Source organism: Lolium perenne, chromosome 4, assembly GCF_019359855.2.
Source record: "Lolium perenne isolate Kyuss_39 chromosome 4, Kyuss_2.0, whole genome shotgun sequence".
NCBI classification, from domain to species: domain Eukaryota; kingdom Viridiplantae; phylum Streptophyta; class Magnoliopsida; order Poales; family Poaceae; genus Lolium; species Lolium perenne.
This window is the reverse complement of record NC_067247.2, coordinates 194,058,605-194,083,425: the sequence shown is the minus strand read 5'-3', so window position 1 is coordinate 194,083,425 and position 24,821 is coordinate 194,058,605. Positions and strand designations below refer to the sequence as shown.

Below are 24,821 nucleotides of genomic sequence, written 5' to 3'. Positions count from 1 at the left end.
AGTCATGGGCTAGATTTTGCTTGTATTTCCGGAATGCGTTGGCCATCCTAGAAAGAGCGAACTGTTTGACTAGCTTGCGCCTCTCCTTGTTTTCCGCAATCTTGTTACCCTCCTCATCGTATTTGCGGTATTCCGGAGGTAGAACGAAATGTTCCATAAGCTTGTTGAAGCAATCTTTTTTTTTCTCTCTTATCGACAAAAGTGAAACCAACACGTGCCTTCTTTGGCTCATTCCACTCCATGCGGGTGATAGAGACGTTGTCTCTAACAAAGGCTCCGCATTGGCTGACAAACTTGGTGGCGTTCTTGCTGGGCTCCAGCGGCCTGCCGGTTGCTTCGTCGACAACATCGATGGTGCATGTTTCTCCTGGTTTCATCGTCTTGGTTGCGCCACGCTTTGACGACGTACTCGATTTTTTCGACGATCCGGCCGAGGGCTAAAATAAGAAAGAGAGTCGCGCGCGTTAGTACACACACATTTATTCAAATCAGTTAGTTGTATCACCAGACGCTCAATATGTATATATATATACCTCGGCGCCGGAGGTGGTTGCTACTTCCAATTGAAGATCGTCGTTTATCGACGTTTCTTCGGCATCATCTGCTTGCTGACGGCGCCCTTCATCTTCACACTCAAGGTTCAGATAAGAAGAGATATCATCTTCTTCTTCTCCGGTCGGCACATATGGAAAATCGCCTTTTATGATGCCGAACATATGGTCTTCAGCGTCCGGATCATAGTTGTCCAGAATCGGGTCAGCTCTATCGTCCGCCATATGTCAGTCCTGAAAACATGTAGTAAAAACAAATTAATTAAGTGAAGAAGGGGGGCGGTGGCGGTGGCGAAAGGGCGGTGCCAAAAGGAGGGGGCCGGCGAGCTAGAAGGGGTGGGAGAGGGTGTCGCAGAAGAGCGCGTGTGTGCGCCGGGAGAGATTGGAGGGGCCGGGGGTGCGCCGGCGGGCGCCGCCCTAGCTATTGCATGTGTGCGTCTCGGGAAGCAACCGAGTTGACCGCGGGGTGCCGCGAGTGGGAATGCGGGAGGGGCGTCGCTCACTTACGTGTGGGCCCTACCCGACTGGTAGTGGGGACCTGGAGGGAGTGGCGGCTGGGGAGCGACCGAGAGAGGTGTGGTCTGACTGGATTGAACTCATCATTGCCGCGAGCGTGCGTGTGTATTTGTGGAATATTCTCAAACATGGACCCTTTTCAGTAATTTTAGGTTCCTGTTATTTTCGTTTCTCTAGGAGCCGAAAGAGGACACGTTGGGTTCCTCACCGATTCGATTCCGACACCAAAAGCTTGAAGCCAAAAGCATGGTGGTGTCGCGTCATATCGAACACGTGATACAGCATCGTACTCTTTGGATGTCCGTCTAACAAAAATGTATCAACTTTGTTAAAATTTAGATTTATCTACTTACTAGATAATATTTAGATACATTAAAATTTTGATAAAATTGAGACACTTTTTGTGAATAACCGCGAGGTTCAATGTGGTGCAGTACTAAATCATGGAAGATGTTCAATGAGATCCAATTCAAATTATGTTGTTTGGGATTTATATTTTGTGTCTAACCAACAAAACAAAACAATTTTTAAGCTTTCGAATGGTCATGAGATTAGAGTGAGTTTTAAAAAAACTTTCACTCAAGATATGATGATTCAGATATGATGATTCAATTTTAGTTTTTTTTAAGTCCAATTTTAGTTAATTTTAATTTCGAAATTAACAAGAACTAAAACTAAAAAAAAAAGAAAAAAAAATTTGGCCGGGGGTGCGCCGCGCGCGCGGCGCCCCTGTACTGGCCGGCGCGCGCGCTCTCTCTCTCGGCCGGCGGCGCCGCCCGGCCTTCCTCTCGTGCGTCGCCCCTTCCTCTCGTGCGGCGCCGCCCTTCCTCTCGCACGTGGCTGCGGCGACACGGCGGCGCGGCACGGGCGGCGGCGCGCGTTAATTTGTTGCCGGATTGGATCCTTACGGGGCGTGGCGAGAAGAGAAGATGGAGGAGCCGGCGATGGCGGCGACGGCGCGGAGACGATGACGCCGGCGACGGCGTGGAGACGACGAGAGGACGGCGTGGAGACGACGAGGGCGCGCGGCGTCTCGAATCGATCAGCTGATTCGGGCGGAGGAAGAAGAATCGTGGCGCGGCGGTTCGCCGTGCGGGAATATATAGGGACCCCCTTTAGTCGCGGTTGATGTCGCCAACCGCGACTAAAGGTATTTTAGTCGCGCCGGGGACCCCAACCGCGACTAAAGGTATTTTCGCCCGGTTTTTATTTTCCACAAGCAAGGACCTTTAGTCGCGGTTGGCCAGGCCAACCGCGACTAAAGCTCTTTTTTGAAAATACTTTTCTTTTTTGAAAATCATATAATACATATAATATATCAAAAAATCAGAAAAATAAAACTAATTCAATTCAAAATTTTAAAAATACAAATAATATATCAAAAAAATCAGAAAAAAAAACTAATGCAATTCAAAATCTTAAAAATACAAATAATATATCAAAAAACTAAGAAAAATAAAACTAATTCAATTCAAAATGTTTAAAATACATATAATATATCAAAAAATTCATAAAAATAAAACTAATTCAATTCAAAATCTTAAAAATACAAATAATATATCAAAAAATTCATAAAAATAAAACTAATTCAATTCAAAATCTTAAAAATACAAATAATATATCAAAAAACTAAGAAAAATAAAACTAATTCAATTCAAAATGTTTAAAATACATATAATATATCAAAAAATTCATTAAAATAAAACTAATTCAATTCAAAATCTTAAAAATACAAATAATATATCAAAAAATTCATAAAAATAAAACTAATTCAATTCAAAATCTTAAAAATACAAATAATATATCAAAAAATTCAGAAAAATAAAACTAATTCAATTCAAAAATTTAAAAATACAAATTATCAAAAATTCATAAAAATAAAACTAATTCAATTCAAAAGTTCGTTGGCCCCCTCTTCCCGCCTCTTTCCGCCGACCCCCTCTTCCCTCCTCGTCTTCCCGCCATTTCTTCCCTGTCTTCCCGCCTCTTTCTTCCCGCCAATTGTTTCCCGCCAATTTCTTCGGCCTCTTTCTTCCCGCCAATTTTTTCCCGCCAATTTCTTCCCGCCACTTTCTCCCCGCCTCTTTCTTCCGCCTCTGTCTTCCCGCTCCCATTTTTCCCGCCATTTGTCACTACATATAGGTAGCCCGCCTTGGCCAGCATCACATCTCTACAATCTCTCATCACTCTCTCATGGCTTCCACCGCACCCACTCTAACCTACCAGCAGGTGGAGGAGCTTTGCGCCTCGAACTACCCTTGCCCTCCGGGCTACCGCGTCCCTGCCGGCTGGAGCCTAAGCGCCGGCGGCGTGCCGGTCCCTCCCGTCCCTCGTGGTACCGTGCGCCGGCGGCCATCACGAACCACTACTACCTCGACCTCACGCCGGAGCAGCGGATGAATCCGGCTGGCATCCCGATAACCAGCATACTTGGGACGCCTTCTTCATCAATCGGCGTGAGAGGGCGCTCGCTGTATGAGGAGGACGGTCTGCCTCCTGGAAACTTCCACGAGGCCGGCCGTCGGCTATGGTGGTACGGCCGGACTCTGCAGAGCGTCATGGACTACATCACGGCCGGCGATATCCCCCGCCTGCGCTACCCTCAGTTCGAGCCACGAGCGCCGCCCGACGACAGCCGACGACAAAGAGCGACGATGACGCCGACAACTTAGAAGGCGACGACTACGTATACAATGGCGGCGGCTATGAAGACTACGAGTATGCATATTATACGCCTAGGCAGGAGTATGACTAAATCACTCCAAATTTCATGTATGTAGGAGTATGACTTAGTCACTCCAAATTTCCTATATGCAGGAGTATGACTTAGTCACTCCAAATTTCATGTATGCATGCAGGAGTATGACTTAGTCACTCCAAATTTCATGTATCATCAGTGCTATCTCGAGTCAATTGAATCATTCGAAAATGGACACCAAACACATCACGGGTAATATAATTCACATGATTCATTCAACAAAGTTTGGTACAATAAATTATTACACATCATTTCTTCCCTTGTGTCCCAGCTTGCTTACGATTGTGCCGTATCCATGGAGCATCCTCATCATTTAACTTAATGCTTGGGTCGGTGTTCACTTTGAAGGGCGGAATTTCAGCAAACATATTATAATCTTCTGACATGTCTGTCTTGTCCTCCACTCCCACGATGTTTCTTTTCCCTGAAAGAACAATGTGGCGCTTTGGATCATCGAACGATGTACTGATCGTTTTCTTATCTTTCCGTTTCCTCGGTTTGCTACTCATGTCCTTCACATAGAAAACCTGAGCGACATCTTTCGCTAGGACGAATGGTTCGTCAAGATAACCAAGATTGTTGAAATCCACCATTGTCATTCCGTATTGCTGGTCCACCTTTACCCCACCTCCTGTTAGCTTGAACCATTTGCACCGGAACAAAGGGACCCTAAAGGAGGGTCCATAGTCAAGTTCCCATATCTCCTCTATGTAACCATAATATGTGACCTTTTGCCCATTCTCGGTTCTGCTGCATCAAAGCGGACACCACTGTTTTGGTTGGTGCTCTTTTTATCTTGGGCGATCGTGTAAAATGTATTCCCATTTATCTCGTACCCTTGGAAAGTCGTTATAGTCGAAGATGGTGTCTTGGCCAACATGTACAGCTGATCTACAACCTTATTGTCACTCATTAAATGTTTTCTCAACCAACTGCCGAAAGTCTCCATGTGGGCCTTCCTAATCCAGGATTCAGGCTTCCTGTGGTTGTCCGAGCGTAAAATATTCTTGTGTTTCACAAAGTACGGAGCCACCAAGCTGGAATTGGTCAGAACTGTGTGGTTTGCTAAATTCAGAGAATGGCCGTCCATACATATCATTGATTTCCTTCCGATCGTGCCTTTTCCACTTAGTCTCCCCTCGTGCCGCGATTGAGGAAGACCAATCGGCTTAAGGTCAGGAACAAAGTCAACACAAAACTCAATTACCTCCTCATTTCCATAGCCCTTGGCGATGCTTCCTTCTGGCCTAGCACGGTTACGAACATATTTCTTTAATACTCCCATGAACCTCTCGAAGGGGAACATATTGTGTAGAAATACAGGACCGAGAATGGAAATCTCATCGACTAGGTGAACCAGGAGGTGCGTCATAATATTGAAGAAGGATGGCGGGAACACCAACTCGAAACCGACAAGACATTGGATCACATCGTTCTGTAACCGTGGTAGAACTTCTGGATTGATTACCTTCTGAGAGATTGCATTGAGGAATGCACATAGCTTCACAATGGCTACTCGAACATTTTCCGGCAGGAGCCCCCTCAAAGCAATCGGAAGCAATTGCGTCATAATCACGTGGCAGTCGTGAGACTTCAGGTTTTGGAACTTTTTCTCCGCCATGTTTATTATTCCCTTTATATTGGACGAGAATCCCGACGGGACCTTCATACTGCGCAGGCATTCAAAAAAGATGACCTTCTCTTCTTTGGTCAGAGCGTAGCTGGCACGACCTTGAAACCGTTCCGGATGCCGGTCATCGGGGTCTTTCAAACTTTGCTGGTCCTACCGTGCTTCCTTTGTATCATTTGACTTCCCATACACGCCCAAGAAGCTTAGGATGTTCACGCAAATATTCTTCGTAACGTGCATCACGTCGATTGCAGAGCGGACTTCTAGGACTTTCCAATATTCTAGCTCCCAGAATATAGATTTCTTCTTCCACATGGCTACGTGCCCGTCAGCTCCCTTCGGAACTGATTGTCCGCCAGAACCCTTTCCAAAGATGACTTTCAAATCCTTGACCATATCAAATACCTCAAAGACCAAGCAGGTTCCGCAGGCTTCGGCCGGTGATCTGCCTTGCCGTTGTAATGCTTGCCTTTCTTTCTTCTTTGGATGACCTTTCGGAAGAAATCGACGATGCCCAAGGTACACGTTCTTCTTACAATTTGGCAAATGTACACTTTCAGTCTCATGTAAGCAGTGCGTGCATGCATTGTATCCCTTATTTGACAGTCCCGAAAGGTTACTAAGAGCAGGCCAATCGTTGATGGTTACGAAAAGCAACGCTCGTAGGTCAAATTCCTCTTCTTTGTGCTCATCCCACACACGGACACCAGGTCTGCCCCACAGCTGTAAAAGTTCATCAACTAATGGCCTTAGGTACACATCGATGTCGTTGCCGGGTTGCTTCGGACCTTGGATGAGCACTGGCATCATAATGAACTTCCGCTTCATGCACAACCAAGGAGGAAGGTTGTAGATGCATAGAGTCACGGGCCAGGTGCTATGGCTGGAGCTCTGCTCGCCAAAAGGATTCATGCCATCCGTACTTAGACCAAATCTTATGTTCCTTGCGTCAGCTGCAAAATCTTTGAACTCTCTGTCGATCTTTCTCCATTGCGTTCCATCTGCGGGGTGTCTCAACTCCCCGTCCGACTTACGGTCCTCTTTGTGCCATCGCAACAACTTGGCATGCTCTTTGTTCCCGAACAGACGTTTCAACCGTGGTATTATAGGAGCATACCACATCACCTTGGCGGGAACCCTCTTCCTGGGTTTCTGGCCCTCAACATCGTCACCAGGGTCATCGCCTCCGATCTTATAACGCAATGCAGTGCATACCGGGCATTCATTCAAATTCTCGTATTCACCGCGGTAGAGGATGCAGTCGTTGATGCATGCATGTATCTTCAGAACCTCTAAACCTAGAGGGCAGACAACCTTCTTTGCTTCGTACGTAGTGGCGGGCAACTCGTTATTCTTTGGAAACATATTCTTCAACATTTTCAGCAAGTTTTCAAATGCTGAGTCAGCTACACCTGCCTGTGCCTTCCATCTCAGCAAATCCAGTGTGCAGCCCAGCTTTTTCAGACCATCATCGCATCCGGGGTACAGCGCCTTCCTGTGATCCTCTAACATGCGATCCAAATTCTCCCTCTCTTTTTCAGTTTCGCAGCGTCTCCGCGCATCAGCAATGGTCCGACCAAGATCATCAACGGGATCATCACGTGCCTCTTCTTCACCTTCCCCTTCACCTTCCCCTTCACCTTCAGCATCCTCCATGAAAGTATCACCGAAATGAGCAAGATAGCTTTCATCGATGAAATCATCCCCTTCTTCATCTTCTTCCATTATAACCCCTCTTTCTCCATGCTTGGTCCAACAATTATAGCTTGGCATGAAACCGTGCCGAAGCAGGTGCATGTGAACATCTTTTGAGGAAGAGTAACCCTTCTGATTCTTACATTTAACACATGGACAGATAACAAAACCCCCCTGCTTGTTCGCATTAGCCACTACGAGGAAATCTTTCAAACCCGCACTGAACTCGCCGGAGAGTCGGTTACCGTACATCCATTGTCGATTCATCTGCATTATTATAATATAAAATATATAATTAACCATCATGCATTTGTTAAACTAACTAGCTACAAACAATATAAATTAAACAATGAACTACACACACATGCACATTTTATCAACGACACATCAAAGGTTCAAGTTGCTAACCGCGATCGAGGAGGAAAAAATAAATGAGAAAGCTCAAGTGTGGCTCCAACACTTCATATCATGTTTGTTTCATGCTCTTGGGGCATTTCATCAAACACCTTATGTGCATAAGAGGAACCAAAAGCAAACCTAACACCCACTTGTGAAGCTTGTGAAGAGAATGGCACCAAATGGCTAAGTGTTGGCTGCTGGATGGGTATATATAGGGGAGGGGCTTTAGTCCCGGTTGGCCTGGCCAACCGCGACTAAAGGCCTTCCACTTTAGTCCCGGTTGGCCTGGCCAACCGCGACTAAAGACCCCCCACGTGCACCGGCTGGCCACCGAGCGCCTGGGCCCAGGCCTTTGGTCGCGGTTCTCCTCCCGAACCGCGACTAAAGGTACCATTAGTCGCGGTTCCTGCAGCATCGCGACTTATGGGGCTCACCCGAAGCCTGTTTTTCCACCAGTGTTACGTTCAGATAACAGCTTGCTACATCATGCCCGGTTGTTTCATTTTAATGAAAAACAACACCAACCAGACATGACGAAAAGGTAACTGGTGACCAACTCATAACTTATAACCAGCTTTTTAACGAATAAGCTAGCCAGCTAAAAAAATTGAAATATGTTCAATAAGGCCATGCTTAGTTCCTAATCAATTAGCTTTGCATACACGTACTTTAGACTGTCTTCGATTGAACTATTGTTACATCCCCTAGCTAATTAATCTGGCAAAATTGACAGCCCTTTCCATCCAGTGAATATGCATAACAGACCTTGGGATCTTCATGTGGGCGTGGCACTCAGAACGATTGCACTGCGGAGGCAACATCGACAACTTGGGCTGGCCGGCTGTCCAACTTCATCATTAGCACTACATATAAGTACAACCAAAGCTTACTAATTTTGAAACACAAAAATGTAGGTAGAGAAAAAGAATGTGATACTGGAGAGAAGCGGAGCCCGCTCCCGTGCCGCTTCCAGGGGCGGCACCGGGGCGTCCCCAACTCCGGCCGCGAGGCCCCCTCCTCCCGCGCCCCCCCTCTCCGCCGCTGCCGCTGGCGCCTTGCCGCGGTGGCGGCGGGCCCCCGCCCCAAAGGTGGTGGTGGCTCTCCCTGCGCCCTGGGAGATCTCGCGCTCGTCCATGGCGGCGGCGCTCCTTCGCTTCGTGTGCCGGCGCCGGCGCTGCTCGCTGGCGCTGCTCCTCGGCACCGTCCTCTCTCCGGCTCCTGTCCTGCTGAGAGTGGGCTTGCTGCGTGGGGGCGGCCAGATCGACCGTGCCGGCCGTCGCGATCTGGTGAGCTTCGCCCCCTCCTGCCCGTGCTGCTGCCCATCCCTCCACTCCGGTCGCGGCGGTGCTGCTGTGTCTCTCTCCACCCCACCACCGCTTGTTCTCGTCCGGCGCTCGTGCGTGGCACGGCGGGTCTGTCTCAGCCTTGTGCTGTTCCCAGAGCTGGCGGGCTCTGGTGGCGGTCTCTTCGCCCCCTGGCCTGGTGCATGAGGTCGGCTTGGCCTTGGTGGTGACTCTGGGTGGAGCTCCCGTGGCCAGCGTGGTGCTGGGCGTCGGTGGTTCGGCCGGTGGCAGCCTGGCCCGTGGTGACCAATGGTGGTCGGTGGTGTGCTCTCCGGTGGTCGCAAGAGTTCTACCTCTTTGCTCAGCCATCATCCCACAGCGGGTTGCCGTCTGGGGCTGGCTGGTGCCGTGGTTCCGCAGTTGGCGGCCATGGTGGCGACGCGCTCCCTACAACGGGGGCCGTCGTGGCTGGGCGTTGAGCCCCCTCTGTCTCGCCATCGGTGTCAGTGGGCGCTGCTCCCCTGTACTGGTGTGCCCCATGGTTTGCAGATGGCGGCCATGGGTGCGGTCTCCTCTCCGATGTGAAGCGAGCCGTGGCAGTGGGGGTGGTGGTATCTTCTTGCCGGTTGCTAGGCTCATGCGTCGGATCCTCGTCGGAGCTCTTTGGTGTGACCGCGCGGGTGGTCTTCGTGTGTGCTCTCGGCTAGCCCACCCTTCGGGTATATCGAACCCATCGGGGTTGGGGTTGCCCTCGGCGGTGCTATGCCTTTCGACTACGGCGGCGACCCCCGCGTGCGGTGAGGGTGTGATGCCCTCTGACTTCAGCCCGTGGCGCACAGGCGTCGTGGCGTCGTCTCGGCTGCGCGCAACCTTTCGGCCACACCCACGGCACAGTGGTGTCGGCGCGCTGTGTGTCCTCGGATGCGCGTTGCCCTTCGATTACGTCGACGATGCAGTGTCGCGGCTGTGTCCCCGCTGTCATGTCCTGCGAACTCTTCCTTTGTGATTGCTGTGCTTGGGTCGGGATGAGTTTTTTCTCATCAATCAATTGTCTCCGAGGATTCTCGGGGTGACCTCCTTTTTCTAGTTGTTGTAGTTTGTTGGTGTGTGTGTGTGTGTGTGTTTTCTCTTTTATCTCCTCCTGTACCCCCTGTAAACTCCGGTTCATTTGGACCCCTATCTTGTAGAGGCTGCAAAGCCTCATAGGCAACTATGAATGAAAAAATTCAGGTGGGGATTCGCTCCCCCCCGGTGACCATTCAAAAAAAAAAAAAATGTAGGTAGACGAAGTCTTCTATATATAATTTTGGACCAAGAATTATGAACTCCCTTCAGATATATTTTCAGCAAGAAAGGAGAACTACGAAAACAGAATCAAAACTATATATGCTTAGCTCTTCAAGTGAGCTAGAATCTTTACAATAGCATCTTTATGCAAATCTGAACCAAATGTCTACCATGCCATCATCACAATACATAAGCTGAAAAAAGATTTCATAAAAGGTGCACCTTGCAATTGCGGTGCCTGTGGATCGATAGCCCTGCTCTCTCCCCTTCCTCTCTGCCATCCACGACTGCGTCTGCCGACGACCGCTTGGCGCGCTACGATTGTCATAGGCCATGGATTAATGATACTTCCGTCCGGCCAGTGGCGAATCTAGAGTGGCAATGGAGGGTTGGCTCAAATTATATAGCTTGATCTGAATCACCGGTGCAAGTTATCCGATATCGCACTAAACAGAAAGCTGCATTTGGAAACAAATGATATTAGTTGTAAGAAACTTTAATTACCAAATAGTGATCAGAATAACATAAAAAATTTAAGGGGTTAATTGTCAATTTGCGATTCCACGTCTACTTCTGATATCTAATATTATTACTGACATATAACTTAAACGCTAAGGTTGCTAGAAACATATATCCTTACATCTATATTTCTAACAAAACTATGAGGCACAGATCACAACTTGCTTCATGACAATAAATATACCAGGTGAAAAAGGAATCAGAATTTCCAGTATTACTACTGGAAATTATAAGCTCGTCCAAGTATTACCAATTCAAATGTCGTCAATACAAAAAACAATTTAAAACCCACAGTGTTACCAATGATGGAAGCGCGTACTAAACCAAGTGAAAGTAGCAGAATGCATTGTCTGATCCTGCATTTCTTACCTCTTTTTTAGGTGCCATTATTTAGATGAAGTGAGGAGAAATCACCCTTAAACAATACTTTTGGTTGTCAGAAAGATTCCTGGACTTTGATCTGCTAGATATCTCGTCGGAATGCCGTTTCATCCGAAAGTTATTATTTTGGAAACATCCTGCTTTACACAAGAAAAGAGAGATTAATCAATTGAAAAACTTTTGACCAATAATAACTACAACCAAGCCAACAAACACATATTTGGCAAAAAACGATTCCAAAGTCTGAATAGATGGCTTATTGATTAGTTGTGCATCATGGCACCAGCGTGATCATTACAAATGCACAAAAAATTATCAACCCTGAACTGTGAAAACCACATGTTCTATATTCCCACAACATAGAGGAGACAGAAAACACACAGGAATCGCCCGTTCTCTCCTCACGAAGTCATTAGCAAGCAGCATATGCCCATGAAAAGACACACCACACACACAGGCACATTGCATGACTGAACTGTGAAAACCACATGTTCTATATTCCCACAACATAGAGGAGACAGAAAACACACAGGAATCGCCCATTCTCTCCTCACGAAGTCATTAGCAAGCAGCATATGCCCATGAAAAGACACACCACACACACAGGCACATTGCATGATTTTTTTTTGTCATCCACATTGCATGATTGAACTCCCTAATTACAAGTGTAACCTTTTTTTAGGAAGCCACCGGGAAGAATCACCCAAAATTTGGGCACGAAACTTAGATAATCCAAAACACATTACGCACAAAATTCTTAATCCAGTATGAGCACATAATTTAAGACACTGTGAGTGCAGTATCTTGAGGAGCTTGTGATTCATGACTCCTCTAGACGCTTATGCTTCCCGAGACCCACCTCCTAAACAAAAAAACCTAATTTCGTCATCAGAAGACTTCTAACCATTATTGAAGACATATGTAATCTACAATCAAGTTCTTGGCGATTGTTGTTTTCATAGATGGGTGATAACTACACAGAAAATTGAGTTAAATTAACTTTGGTTTAGTTGAAATAGAATGGAACACATTATATGACCTCTCGAAACAACGACAACATATGTTTTGCTTCTTACATACTGTTTTGTAAATAAGATTTTGTCCACAAGATGCGCAAATAAGATAAAGCAAGGCATGCCAAGTCTACTAAATAACTTATGTTAAACTTAAAAGCAAAGCATTGTTTTATACTGCAAGGTTAATTATGCCAAAACCCATTTCACTGCACATGCATGCCAAAGGTGCATCGAGTCCTTCAAAACCTAATCTTCGAAACACTAATCACTGAGTTTCCAAGATTGACATATGCAAGCAAGATTTATTTTTTCTAGAATACAATGCAAGCAAGACAATAATGTGGATAAGTGATACAAATTAAGTCCAAAAGCCTAGAACGGGCGGTGATAAGAACAATCACCTGATAACCAAAGGTTTCTGCATTGCAATTTGATCTCCCATATCGTACACATCAGTGGGGTTTGGATTGGCAGATGGTGAATAAATAGATCGATAGTGGCCATCATGTGCTTTATAGTATCACTGAATCACGGATATACCATGAACAAAAGCATGGCTATACACCATTATTTAGATGTAATTAAGAATAATGTAGTAGGCGCACACTCTCTGCAGGTTAAGTGGATGAGGAAGATGATGTGGGGGAGGGGGGCGGCTGACGAGGGGCTGCGGCCAGAGCAGCGCCGGCAGCACGGGCTCTGGGAGGCCAACGCTTCAGATCGGGGGCGGTATCGCGAACGGGTCGTTGCGTCGTCGATCTCCATGGCGTGGCTGGCGACTGGCGAGCTCAGAGATTACCACCAGTCGGAGCGCTCCTCCAGAAGTGATATTCTCGCGGCCGCTGCGCGAGGACCTCCGCTGCCGGTCGCAGCCGGCACTCAGGTACGGGTCGCCACCACGTGACTGCGCGATGCTCTCTCCTGTGGGTAGGGTTATCAGGATTGGAGGGCAAAAAGATGTGGATTGTGGGCTGATTTCAGAATTACTGAGGGGCTAAACTACAAATTCGGCAGCGACGACGAAACGGACGAAATTACTGGGGAGAATAGGGAACATGTTTAGTTTTTTTAGTAGAGATAGAGATAGAGATAGAGATAGAGATAGAGATAGAGATTTAATCACGCCGTGAATGATCAAAATATCCGCACGCAAATAATAATCCTACCGTACAATCTCAAAGGAGAAGAGAACCAGCACTGTGGCCATTCGCCTACGTGGCCCCACGCCGGGCCGGGCCGGGCCACACGCGGCTGACCGCTCGAACTTTCCAGAAACTTGCCCGCACACAGTTACCGGCACCACGTCACGCTGCGCCACGTGGGCTGCGGCCCCACAGCCGTGAAACGTGGGTCGTCGATCCTTCTTCCTATGCGGCCACGTACACGTACGTGCTCATCCTGCTGCGCGGTGCTCTCTGGTCGGTAGCGGCTGGCTCTACGATGAACCAACTCGTTTCCGAAAGAGGTTCCATCGGTGACTGATTTCTGCTGTCCAAGAGCATCTTCACAGCCTTGATCCGAAACGGACTGCCTAGAGTATAAAGCGAACTTTTGGACCTGGATTCAACGGAAACGATTGAATTTACTTTTTTCTTTTTTGCTGGTTTGGGTTGCTCATCAAGTATTTCGCTCAATTAAATTTACTCTGATATCAAATCACATAATTACTAGACCATTAAGTTACAAAAAAGAACGGAAGGTAGGAGTTCTTTTTTAGATCAAGAGGCCTCCACCCCTTTCCATTTCCATTTAGAAAAACGAAAAGACAATCACAACATTCTCAATACTTATTACATACCTCAGCTAAAGCCTTTTCAAATAGATAGAAACCACAGACACTAGTTTTCAACCACCCCTACAAGCAACAGAACTTAAACAAACGTTAAAGCATGACATGTTTTTGATCCACAAACATTAACTCCAGGCTTCTCTCCTTTTTCCCTCTCGATCACTTGGCAGAACCCATCATCGAGCGAGGAGCCAACACCTTAGGCGTCCTAGCCCCAACCATCAACGTTGTTTTGCGTCTCTTCAGATTTTTAAAATTGCTGGGACTTGCGCCATCTTCAGCTCTAGTTTCTTCACACACTTTTCTTCGACTTCGACAGACAGAGAGGATGCCATCGCTTCAGTAGCTTCACCACTCTCATCCACAAAACCTGCATCTCAGACCACACAAATCGGCCGAAAACATGTTATTTATGTGTTTCCATGCTGACCACATAATAGCAGCAACAACCATATTAGCAATCGATCACATTATTTTTATTGCTCACCCATAACCTAGCCACACTTTCAAAGCTTATACCAATCTCTTTTTGAAGAATGACATATATGCCCACATGATTCTTAAATATCACATGAAAGAACAAATGTTCCACACTTTCATTTTCATTGCAAAGCAAGCAAGTTTTATCTTGAATAGTTTGCCTTTTCTCCAGATTATCCCTTGTTTTAGTAGTTTGTTATGCGACACTAGCCACAGGAACACCAGAACCCTAGGGGGCACATTTAGTTTCCAAACTACGGGGATAACTCCTCTAAAGATAAGAACCGCATACAACGATTGTGAAGTATATAGCCCCGAGCTACGGGGAGTGGTGTTTTGGCAACCAGGACCATATGCTCCCAGTTTTATTTTTTAAAAATACAATTTCAAAATTTTAAAAAATTCGGACACAAAATTTAATGGTACATCTCGGATAACTCCTAACATGTACGAGTATATTTGGCCCAGGGCACCGCGCGGCAGGTGCAGAAGGAACGAGTGGTTCGTTTTCGTCACGATATGGATTTATTTTCGGCTTAAAATTTACGCGAAATTTGATTGAAAAAAAAACAAAAAGAATTCCGACCTACCGGATTCGAACCAGTGGCCTAAGGATTCATCTGCAAGCACTACAGTCCTCCGCTCTACCAACTGAGCTAAGGTCGGATGATGTTTATTTGTTGACATGGTGAACTAATATACATTGTATGAAAAGCATTTTTTTTATTTTTTGCGATTCTGAAGGTATAGACGATCAGCAGAAATGCAGAACATCCCCTCTTCTTTGCCATTCTGTCATGACAAATAAGAAAGTAGTGTGATCATTCAGAGATGGATGGAAAGTGTAAGCTCGATCTGGTCGCTTTCAGTACACACAAGACTACAAACAAGCATGTTTCCTGTACAAAAATTTCAACTTCGTTCTGACATCAGTCGGCTACTAGTCCGTAAGCACGCAGAGCAGAACTGTGGATGTAATAAGGATTCACAAAATTACAATTACTGTGTCCAGTCGAATCTGCAAAAGAAAATTACAAGATGGCAGCAGATTTACCATGTCAACGCGTAAGTCCCATACTTTCCACGGCATTAGACACATAAGAGGCTGATGAGAGTCTCTTGTCGTACGGAGTACATATACGATATGAGCCTTTTAGGTAGAGAGCACCAAGGCCCAAGCTAGCATGGCAGCGATGGATTTGCTTCAGTACAATCTCCGGCAGTAGCTTCGCGCATCGCCAGCAGCGCCCTAAACATACACAAGCAGCAGTGCTGCAAAAATACAAAAATAAGCGAAAGGAACCACTAAGCCATCAGCCGATCAAGGCTCGTTAACAGACTGCCACCAATAAGAGCATCTCCAGCCGCGTTCTCCAAAGCGTCCCCCAAAAAGATTTGGGGTGTGCCGGACAAAAAATGTGTTCCAGCCGCGTCCCCCAAAGCCCATTTTTGTCCGGCGCGTCCCGATACGGTGTCCGGCGCCCCGAGTCCGTTCCCGTCCCACAGGGGACGCACCGGGCACGCCGGACATAACGAAAAGCGAGGCGGGGAGTGGCGGGGCCGACCCGTCAGCGGCACAGTTAATGTTAACCTAACCGTCGCCTACCTCGCGACGGAAGTTATTCGCGCGTAGTGACACACGGTGTAACATCCCAAGAATTTCAAAACAAAACAAATGAACTTCCCTAGTTCCAAATTTTGGAACCAACAAAAACTTTTATTAAATAGAGTGGGATACATAGTGATCTTGCTTAATTCTTGTGTTATTGCCATGATTGCTTGTTATTAGTATTTGAAGTGATCTTAAACCCTAAACATCACCCCTCTTTTCACCATCCTAGTTAAAAATAAAATAAAAGGAAAGTAAATAAGAAAAAGGTATATGTGCCTATGGCTATTTTTACAAATCTTTACCCTAAGCTTTTCTACTTTGCTTAGAGGTTTGGAAAACCTTCATACACCTTACCTAGTACTTATCAAACCTAATCCAAGTTGTTTCCAAAGAAAATAAAAAGAAACTAAAAATGCCATAGAGGCATATGAGAGTAAAATAGCAAATATGGAAAAATAAGAATCTTGACCCTAAGACATGTTGTGAATGGTGGGATCACTCCTATATACCATTTCAACATTCAACAACACCATTTGGGTCAAGACAAGTCAAAGTAAAACTCAAATGCAACATATGCATAGAGGCATATGTGACACATAGCCATAATACCCAATTCTTGCCCTATGACTTTAAACCTTGACCAAATGATGGGAAACCATCTATCAACCTAATATAACACTAAATTGACCCTAACCCATGCCCAAGTGAAGCAAGATGAACAATTTACAAGTTTAATGAAATATGACACATCACCTCTTATGTGTTATGGCCCTTTTTGCAAATATTTGAACAAGACCATTTGAAATGGTTTCAATGGTCTTAAAATGTTTCTAAACTAATAAGAATCACATTAGAGTCAAGAAAAGACAAATCAAATGAAGAGAAATCAAATGGTGAGGATTTCCCAATTTCACTCACATACACATAAGGCCAATTTTGCAAATCTTCACCAAAGGCCACCTTTGCTTGATCTCTTGCTTATAGAATACTTATATATGTTAAACAAACACAAATGCATCAAAGAAACAAGAATCAAATCAAAGAAAATCTCAAATTCAATTCACATATGATAATGGTCATATGTCCCATTTTTAATTTCTTCCCTACTTTGCACCTCTTTATCTCTCAAATCCTAAACTAAACTTAGCCAACCAATGCCATTTCATCCAAGACCATGTCAAAGTCTACAACTTTCATGTTGACCACCATAGTCAGAGTTGACTAGGTTGACCAGAATTATTGTGCAAAGATGGAACCCGAGAGAGAGAATAAGATCACCTCACTTTTGAAAATTTGCAATTCTTTTCCAAATTGAACCCCACCACCACCAAACTAACCTATAATTAATATGTTTGAGTTCCACCAAAAAGAATTTCGAAATTTAAATTAAATGTTCATGCGGCCATATGATCGAACACCTTGCAGGCATTATTCCAGTTTAGTGTTACATCCTATAACACGATGGTTTTTAGCCTAAACCAATTCTATCTCGTGATCATTAGCTCCCTCTAGGATCCCTGCATCTAGCTCAGTACTTGCCTTGGTCGTTTAAAGCAGAAAAGTGAGGAGAGAAGCTCCATGCCATGCACACCCGGCCACCTTTGGCATCCCTCTCTCTGGCCTTCCCCTCTCACTTTCACCATGTCACAGAGCTTCCTCTACACACAAGGACGACGCCAGTACCAAGCCACAGCTCGCCGAGCCACGGCATTGGCCAGCACCAACACGCCCAGCACCATGCCAGGACGTGCCAGGCACGCGGTGACCACGCTCTGGAGAGCGCCAGAGCATCTCGCGCCCTATCAACGTCGTCCTCCCCCTGCATCCCTAGGCCTGTGACGAGAACCGCCACCCGCACCTCTACCTCGTAGACGCACTCGATCGACTGCGGCTGCCTCGTCACCGTCGTCCTCGCCGGAGAAGTACCGCGGGTACTGCAATGATCACCGCACGCGCCCGAGCAATCCTATCGCGCCCTGGACGCGCTAGCTGTACCTGGAGCATCGCCGTGATGTCGCCCACCCGTAGCCATCCTTACCTTGCCCTTTGGCACGCTAGGAACGCCGCGCCATGATCGTTCCTCTCACAGCACCCGCCGGTCACCTCGCCATCTATAAATAGAGGCACCCAGAGCACACTCCCTTCACACCAATCTCCTCCCCTCTCATCACTGCCTCTGCCTGACCACTCAATCGAACCCCACCTCGCCGGAGCCACCCCAATTGGAAGCTCAGAGCCGCCGGAGCTCGCAGATCATCGCCAGTGATCCACGCCTCCTCAAGCTCCGCCACTGTACCAGGAGCCTCTTCAACCTCGCCAACGTCGCCTCGAACCTCTCCATCGACCGCCGGCGGCCTACAGCGCCCTCCGACCCCCTAGGTACGCCGCCATCACGCCGGGATCTCGTCGGAGACGACGAGGCTCCATGGCCGTTCGATCGAGTTCTGATCTAACGGATCACATAACGCGTACCGCTTCGCTCGGTTATTAGCCACTGACGGGTGGCCCCCACTTCGTCAGGCGGCCCGCACACATGGGCTGTATTGCTGGGCCGTGCTACTCTGTTTAATTCATTTAGGCCCGTAGGCTTTTCCCGCGCGGCCCAAGTTTTCAAATTTGATTTAATCGATTTAGCTAGATTCAAATACTGCTGCCCAATTCAAAATTGAATAGCTTTAAATCTACAAATCCAAATCTGGTGATTCAAAATGCTATAGAAAGCTTATGAAATTATCTAGCTAACCTCACTGGATTCAACCCCATATGTTGTGTAGTTTTTGAATAGCAAAAATAACAAAACAGATACTTTTCAGTATTCAAATAAATCTTAAAAATCAACCATTGTGAATTTTGAAGTGAATCCAATTGCAATAATTCACATTTAACAAACCCTAATTTACTATGTAAAAATATGATATGGGTTCTGTACATGATCATGGGCTAGAATCAAAATATTGGATATGTAGTCAATACTAGCCCATTCAAACTATTTCAAATTTTAGGAATTTAAACCAATGAGGTGTAGCACCTCATTTAAATCATTCTCACAAGTGATATGAAGTAATGTGTTGACCTTTAAATGCTTAGGCTCATACTTGCTCACTTGTAGAATTTAAATCAACATAGTATTTAAATTGCACTAGTTATTTAAATCACATGAGATGATGAATCTCATTTAAATCACTTTTCTCAAATACTAAGTGTGAAGTGTTGACCTTGGTCAACATGGGATCATCCCTGGTTATTTGAGAAGATTAAATTTTAAGAAGATTCAATGAGAGGAAATTATTTCTCCAAACCAAAGAGAAACCCTAATTCTAATCTTCAATGAGAGGAAATTATTTCTCCTAAGATTAAATAAAGAAACCCTAGCATAATTTGAGAATAAATGTTAAGTAGTGATACTAGATCAATTGTGTGAGCCAATAAGGCTAATTAAGATTACTTAAGTGTTGTTTGGTGATTGTATCCTCGTATTCGTGTATAGACGCTAGTACCGGAGACTATCAAGAGGAAGAGGTCTTCTACCAAGAGGAAGAGCAAGAAAACTTTGATCACATCACCAATCAAGGCAAGCTATTACCAATGCAAGCTAGACTAATTCAAACTATTTTGGTTGCAAGTTTATATTCTTGCCAAGTGCAAAGCTCTACAAGAGCAAGGCACCATTACATTTTACTTTATGAACCTATCCCAAGTTTTTACTTTACAAGCTTTACTTGATTTTATTTATCAAAGTTACTTTTTGAATTATGATTCACTTGGTTGAATTATAGAGTAGTACAAGAGAATCACACTTAGCCTAGCAAGCTCCAAGATACTTAGCACCCCTCATAACTAGTGGCTAGTGCTCAATATTAAAAGTGACTACTCTAGTTGGGAACTTGTGAATTGAAATGATTTTGAAAACCTTGGAATGATGAGTCATTCTATTGAGAGATTTTGAAGGTGAATATGACTGGTGAATGACTTGGTGAATTTAACAAAAACTGATGGTTGGGTTCGGATGCGATACCATTCCAATTTTACAAGTACCCCCACAATACCTGAATCTGGGTAAGGCTTAGCTGGAAACTTATGTATTTTAGTATGGGTTCCCTCTAAACAAGCATCATAGGGGTTATGCCGAGGCTGCCTCCGTACTGGTGAAGTGATGTGAAATGACGTGAAATGAGGTGAATGTCTGGCCCAAGCCCTGTGCAGTTCCCAGGCTGACCGCGTGTCTTCACTGGGAGGCCAAGCTCATGGGGAGAGGTGCCTATACTAGAGTATGTAAATGAAAGGTTAGGATTGGTAGTTCGCGTACTGCGTACGATAAATCAGGGCCGATTACCCTGACGAACTATTGCAATTGTTGTGGCACAAGTGTACAACCTCTGCAGAGTTAAACCTATTCGAATAGCCGCGTCCGCGGTTATGGACAGTTGGAAAGGCCATACTGTTCCGTCATCAGAACTTTTCTAAAAATATGAATGGTGACTGGTGACTTGAATTGAAAGGTGACTTTGACTTTGAATCACAACTGAGTGTGGGAATGACACTAATGTTCCCACTTGAGTTAGTTAAACAAATGAAGAGTTTTTGGATTATTAAAGTGTTTATTGAAATAAAACTGGCTTTATGCAAATGAAACTAGAGCTTAGAACCCCCTTACTATAGTTGATAGTGTTTACCTTAGTATTAGTTTGCGAGTACTTTAAAGTACTCATGGCTGTGTCTCTGGCTATTCAAATGGCCAGACTATGAAGACGAGTACCAGAACCCGGAAGAAGGACAGCAGGACGTCTACAACAACTAGGATCACTCCTGACGTCAACAGTTGCCTGTGGAATAGATGGACTACTACTACGCTACTTTCGCTTCCGCTATGTGTTATGTAATGAATAAATAGAACCTCTATTATTGTAATGAGACTGGATCATGTGATCCTTTATTTGTAAGACGATTATGGTATGTAATGAATGATGTGTTGTGATATCAATCTATTATGTCTCGCAAAACAATATTCCTGGGATTGCGAGGAATGGCATAATAGGCATCTGGACTTAAAAATCCGGGTGTTGACAAGTTGGTATCAGAGCCATTGTTGACCTTAGGAGACCCTAGTTAGAATGGCCGTCTAAAAAATTTAGTTTCAAAACAAATGAAGTGACTATTTAAGAAAACTTATTCTCCCTCTTATCATTGAGATCTTTTTCAAAATAAGAAAGTTATGCTCCATTCTTCTTATACTATTACCTAAAATTTTGACACACTTCTCTAACTTACTCATCATAATTCTTCACAGATGGAGTACAAATGGGAGTTTTATCAGCTTGGTCACGGAGGAAACCTGATGTTCGAGAAAGACTTGAAGCAACTAGTGGACTATCTAGGACGCCCGTACCCCGAGTTCTTCGGAACACCCCTCAACAATCACTCCGGAGGACCACCTCGGTGGGAAGTTTCTGCCGATCTACGAAGGAAGCCTGGAACCCCAATATGGGAAACCATATGGTTTTCTGTAACGGGAAACACTTGGAAGGAAGGACTAGTCAGAGCTATGCAAGAAGCAATTTCTCGTATGTGTGGACAAAATGAGAACAAGATTAAGAACACTCGCTTCATCTACTACCCAAGACATGACCCCACCGGAAGACCGATGACCATGCCCCCGCACACGGAGATGAACCACTATGTAGCACACCTCGACTTCATGTTGTACAAGACCCGCAAGGAGTTGGACCACGCCCTCGCTTTTCGCCAAGCACATTACCCGTGAAGACGAAGAATCCCCCCCCCCGAAGAGTAGTTTCATTTAAAGCACTTTCGTATGTGTGAGTTGTATCAGGATCCCCTTGTATCGTAGAGCGATGAATGGTTCTTCAAACCAACGGTGTGTTAGTTTTGTAATGTGTGATGCTTGGTATGAATGAAAAAGTGTTGTTGGTTTTTACCCCCGCAACACTACTCAAGTTTTCAATATTATGAACTTTTTAAAAACTTTCACCAAACAAACCATAGAAATTTCCCTCTTATCTTATCATCTACCCCGATGTTCAGATGGCCCCTCCCAATCGCACCAACGACGCGATGATGCAACTGCTGCAGACGATGATGGCAGACTGAGAAGTCGAGAGAGCTGAACGCCAAGCCAACATTGCTGCACTGCAACAGATAACTCAGAACAATCAAGGCCACGGAAACCACGATCACCCTGGATTGAAGCTGAAGAACTTTCAGCACACCAACCCTCCGGTATTCAACAAGACTGAAGAGCCCCTCGATGCTGATGACTGGCTCCAGACCATGGAGAACAACCTCGAAGTTGCGGGAGTTGAAGCCGCAGAGAAAAGAAATCTTGTTGCCACCCACTACCTGTCAGGACCTGCCAGAGCCTGGTGGACAAGTGCCCGTGCAATGAATGCGGGACAGATGATGACATGGGAAGACTTCAAGCTGAAATTCAGCAAATACCACGTGCCCCAAGGATTGATCAAGAAAATGAGAGACGAGTTCCGTGAAATCAAGCAAGGAAAAATGTCCGTGGTGGAATACCGCGACAGGTTTCTCACTCTGTCAAGGTACGCCCCGGATGAGACCGACACCAATGAGAAGAGAAAGGAAAGATTTCTGAACGGACTGCACGACGAGATGCAGACTGTGTTAGTGAACATTCCGTTCGCTGACTTAGAAGCCCTCGTGGACTCAGCCATACAGATTGAAGGAAAGCTACATCAAGCCAATGAGAACCGCAAACGCAGAATGATGAACCAGAATGGACCCCACCATACCCAGAAGTACCGCAACAACTCCTCTGGAGGATTCACCCCAAGATACAACAAGCCCCTTGCCCAGAATTATCGCCCCAACTACACCAACAACAACGGAGGACCCCCGAAGCCCGGAGGCAACAACAACAACAACAATGGGAACAACAACAACAACCACCCCAACAACAGCAACAACAATGGAAACAACAACAACCCCAATACTGCCCCAAGGACTGGAAGCAATGCTACCCCTATCAACCCCAAAGATAAGTCCACCGTCAACTGCTACGAATGTGGAGTTGTGGGTCACTTCTCCAATGAGTGCCCCAAAAAGCTTGTCAGGATTGCCGCCAATACCGCTGCACCTGCTCAGCAACAGCGCCGCTTTGCAGGTAGAAGGAACCAGAACAACAACAACGGCCGTTTCTACCACATGACTGCCACTGAAGCTCAGGAAGCACCCCAGACCATGCCAAGTATGTCTTCCTGTTAATCAAAATGCCCAATCTCTCTTAGGAACCTAACTTTTCTTAAAATCTTGGGACGAGATTTGTTTAAGGGGGAAGGGTTTGTAACATCCCAAGAATTTCAAAACAAAACAAATGAACTTCCCTAGTTCCAAATTTTGGAACCAACCAAAACTTTTATTAAATAGAGTGGGATACATAGTGATCTTGCTTAATTCTTGTGTTATTGCCATGATTGCTTGTTATTAGTATTTGAAGTGATCTTAAACCCTAAACCTCACCCCTCTTTTCACCATCCTAGTTAAAAATAAAATAAAAGGAAAGTAAATAAGAAAAAGGTATATGTGCCTATGGCTATTTTTACAAATCTTTACCCTAAGCTTTTCTACTTTGCTTAGAGGTTTGGAAAACCTTCATACACCTTACCTAGTACTTATCAAACCTAATCCAAGTTGTTTCCAAAGAAAATAAAAAGAAACTAAAAATGCCATAGAGGCATATGAGAGTAAAATAGCAAATATGGAAAAATAAGAATCTTGACCGTAAGACATGTTGTGAATGGTGGGATCACTCCTATATACCATTTCAACATTCAACAACACCATTTGGGTCAAGACAAGTCAAAGTAAAACTCAAATGCAACATATGCATAGAGGCATATGTGACACATAGCCATAATACCCAATTCTTGCCCTATGACTTTAAACCTTGACCAAATGATGGGAAACCATCTCTCAACCTAATATAACACTAAATTGACCCTAACCCATGCCCAAGTGAAGCAAGATGAACAATTTACAAGTTTAATGAAATATGACACATCACCTCTTATGTGTTATGGCCCTTTTTGCAAATCTTTGAACAAGACCATTTGAAATGGTTTCAATGGTCTTAAAATATTTCTAAACTAATAAGAATCACATTAGAGTCAAGAAAAGACAAATCAAATGAAGAGAAATCAAATGGTGAGGATTTCCCAATTTCACTCACATACACATAAGGCCAATTTTGCAAATCTTCACCAAAGGCCACCTTTGCTTGATCTCTTGCTTATAGAATACTTATATATGTTAAACAAACACAAATGCATCAAAGAAACAAGAATCAAATCAAAGAAAATCTCAAATTCAATTCACATATGATAATGGTCATATGTCCGTTTTTTAATTTCTTCCCTACTTTGCACCTCTTTATCTCTCAAATCCTAAACTAAACTTAGCCAACCAATGCCATGTCATCCAAGACCATGTCAAAATCTACAACTTTCATGTTGACCACCATAGTCAGAGTTGACTAGGTTGACCAGAATTATTGTGCAAAGATGGAACCCGAGAGAGAGAATAAGATCACCTCACTTTTGAAAATTTGCAATTCTTTTCCAAATTGAACCCCACCACCACCAAACTAACCTATAATTAATATGCTTGAGTTCCACCAAAAAGAATTTCAAAATTCAAATTAAATGTTCATGCGGCCATATGATCGAACACCTTGCAGGCATTATTCCAGTTTAGTGTTACATCCTATTACACGATGGTTTTTAGCCTAAACCAATTCTATCTCGTGATCATTAGCTCCCTCTAGGATCCCTGCATCTAGCTCAGTACTTGCCTTGGTCGTTTAAAGCAGAAAAGTGAGGAGAGAAGCTCCATGCCATGCACACCCGGCCACCTTTGGCATCCCTCT

At 45.0% G+C, this 24,821-nt stretch overlaps 1 long non-coding RNA gene and 1 other non-coding gene across 2 annotated transcripts; both read right to left on the bottom strand.

Annotated features, from left to right (window-relative positions):
• Nucleotides 1-8,012: 8,012 nt before the first annotated feature.
• Nucleotides 8,013-12,634, bottom strand: LOC127295292 (uncharacterized). Its single transcript, XR_007847685.1, has 4 exons — nucleotides 12,437-12,634; nucleotides 11,008-11,156; nucleotides 10,342-10,577; nucleotides 8,013-8,412 (listed from the first exon to the last, which is right to left on the bottom strand). It is a non-coding gene; the product is annotated as an uncharacterized lncRNA (long non-coding RNA).
• Nucleotides 12,635-14,884: 2,250 nt separating this feature from the next.
• Nucleotides 14,885-14,970, bottom strand: TRNAY-GUA (transfer RNA tyrosine (anticodon GUA)). Its single transcript is given in 2 exon segments — nucleotides 14,885-14,920; nucleotides 14,934-14,970. It is a non-coding gene; the product is annotated as a tRNA-Tyr (tRNA).
• Nucleotides 14,971-24,821: the final 9,851 nt, after the last annotated feature.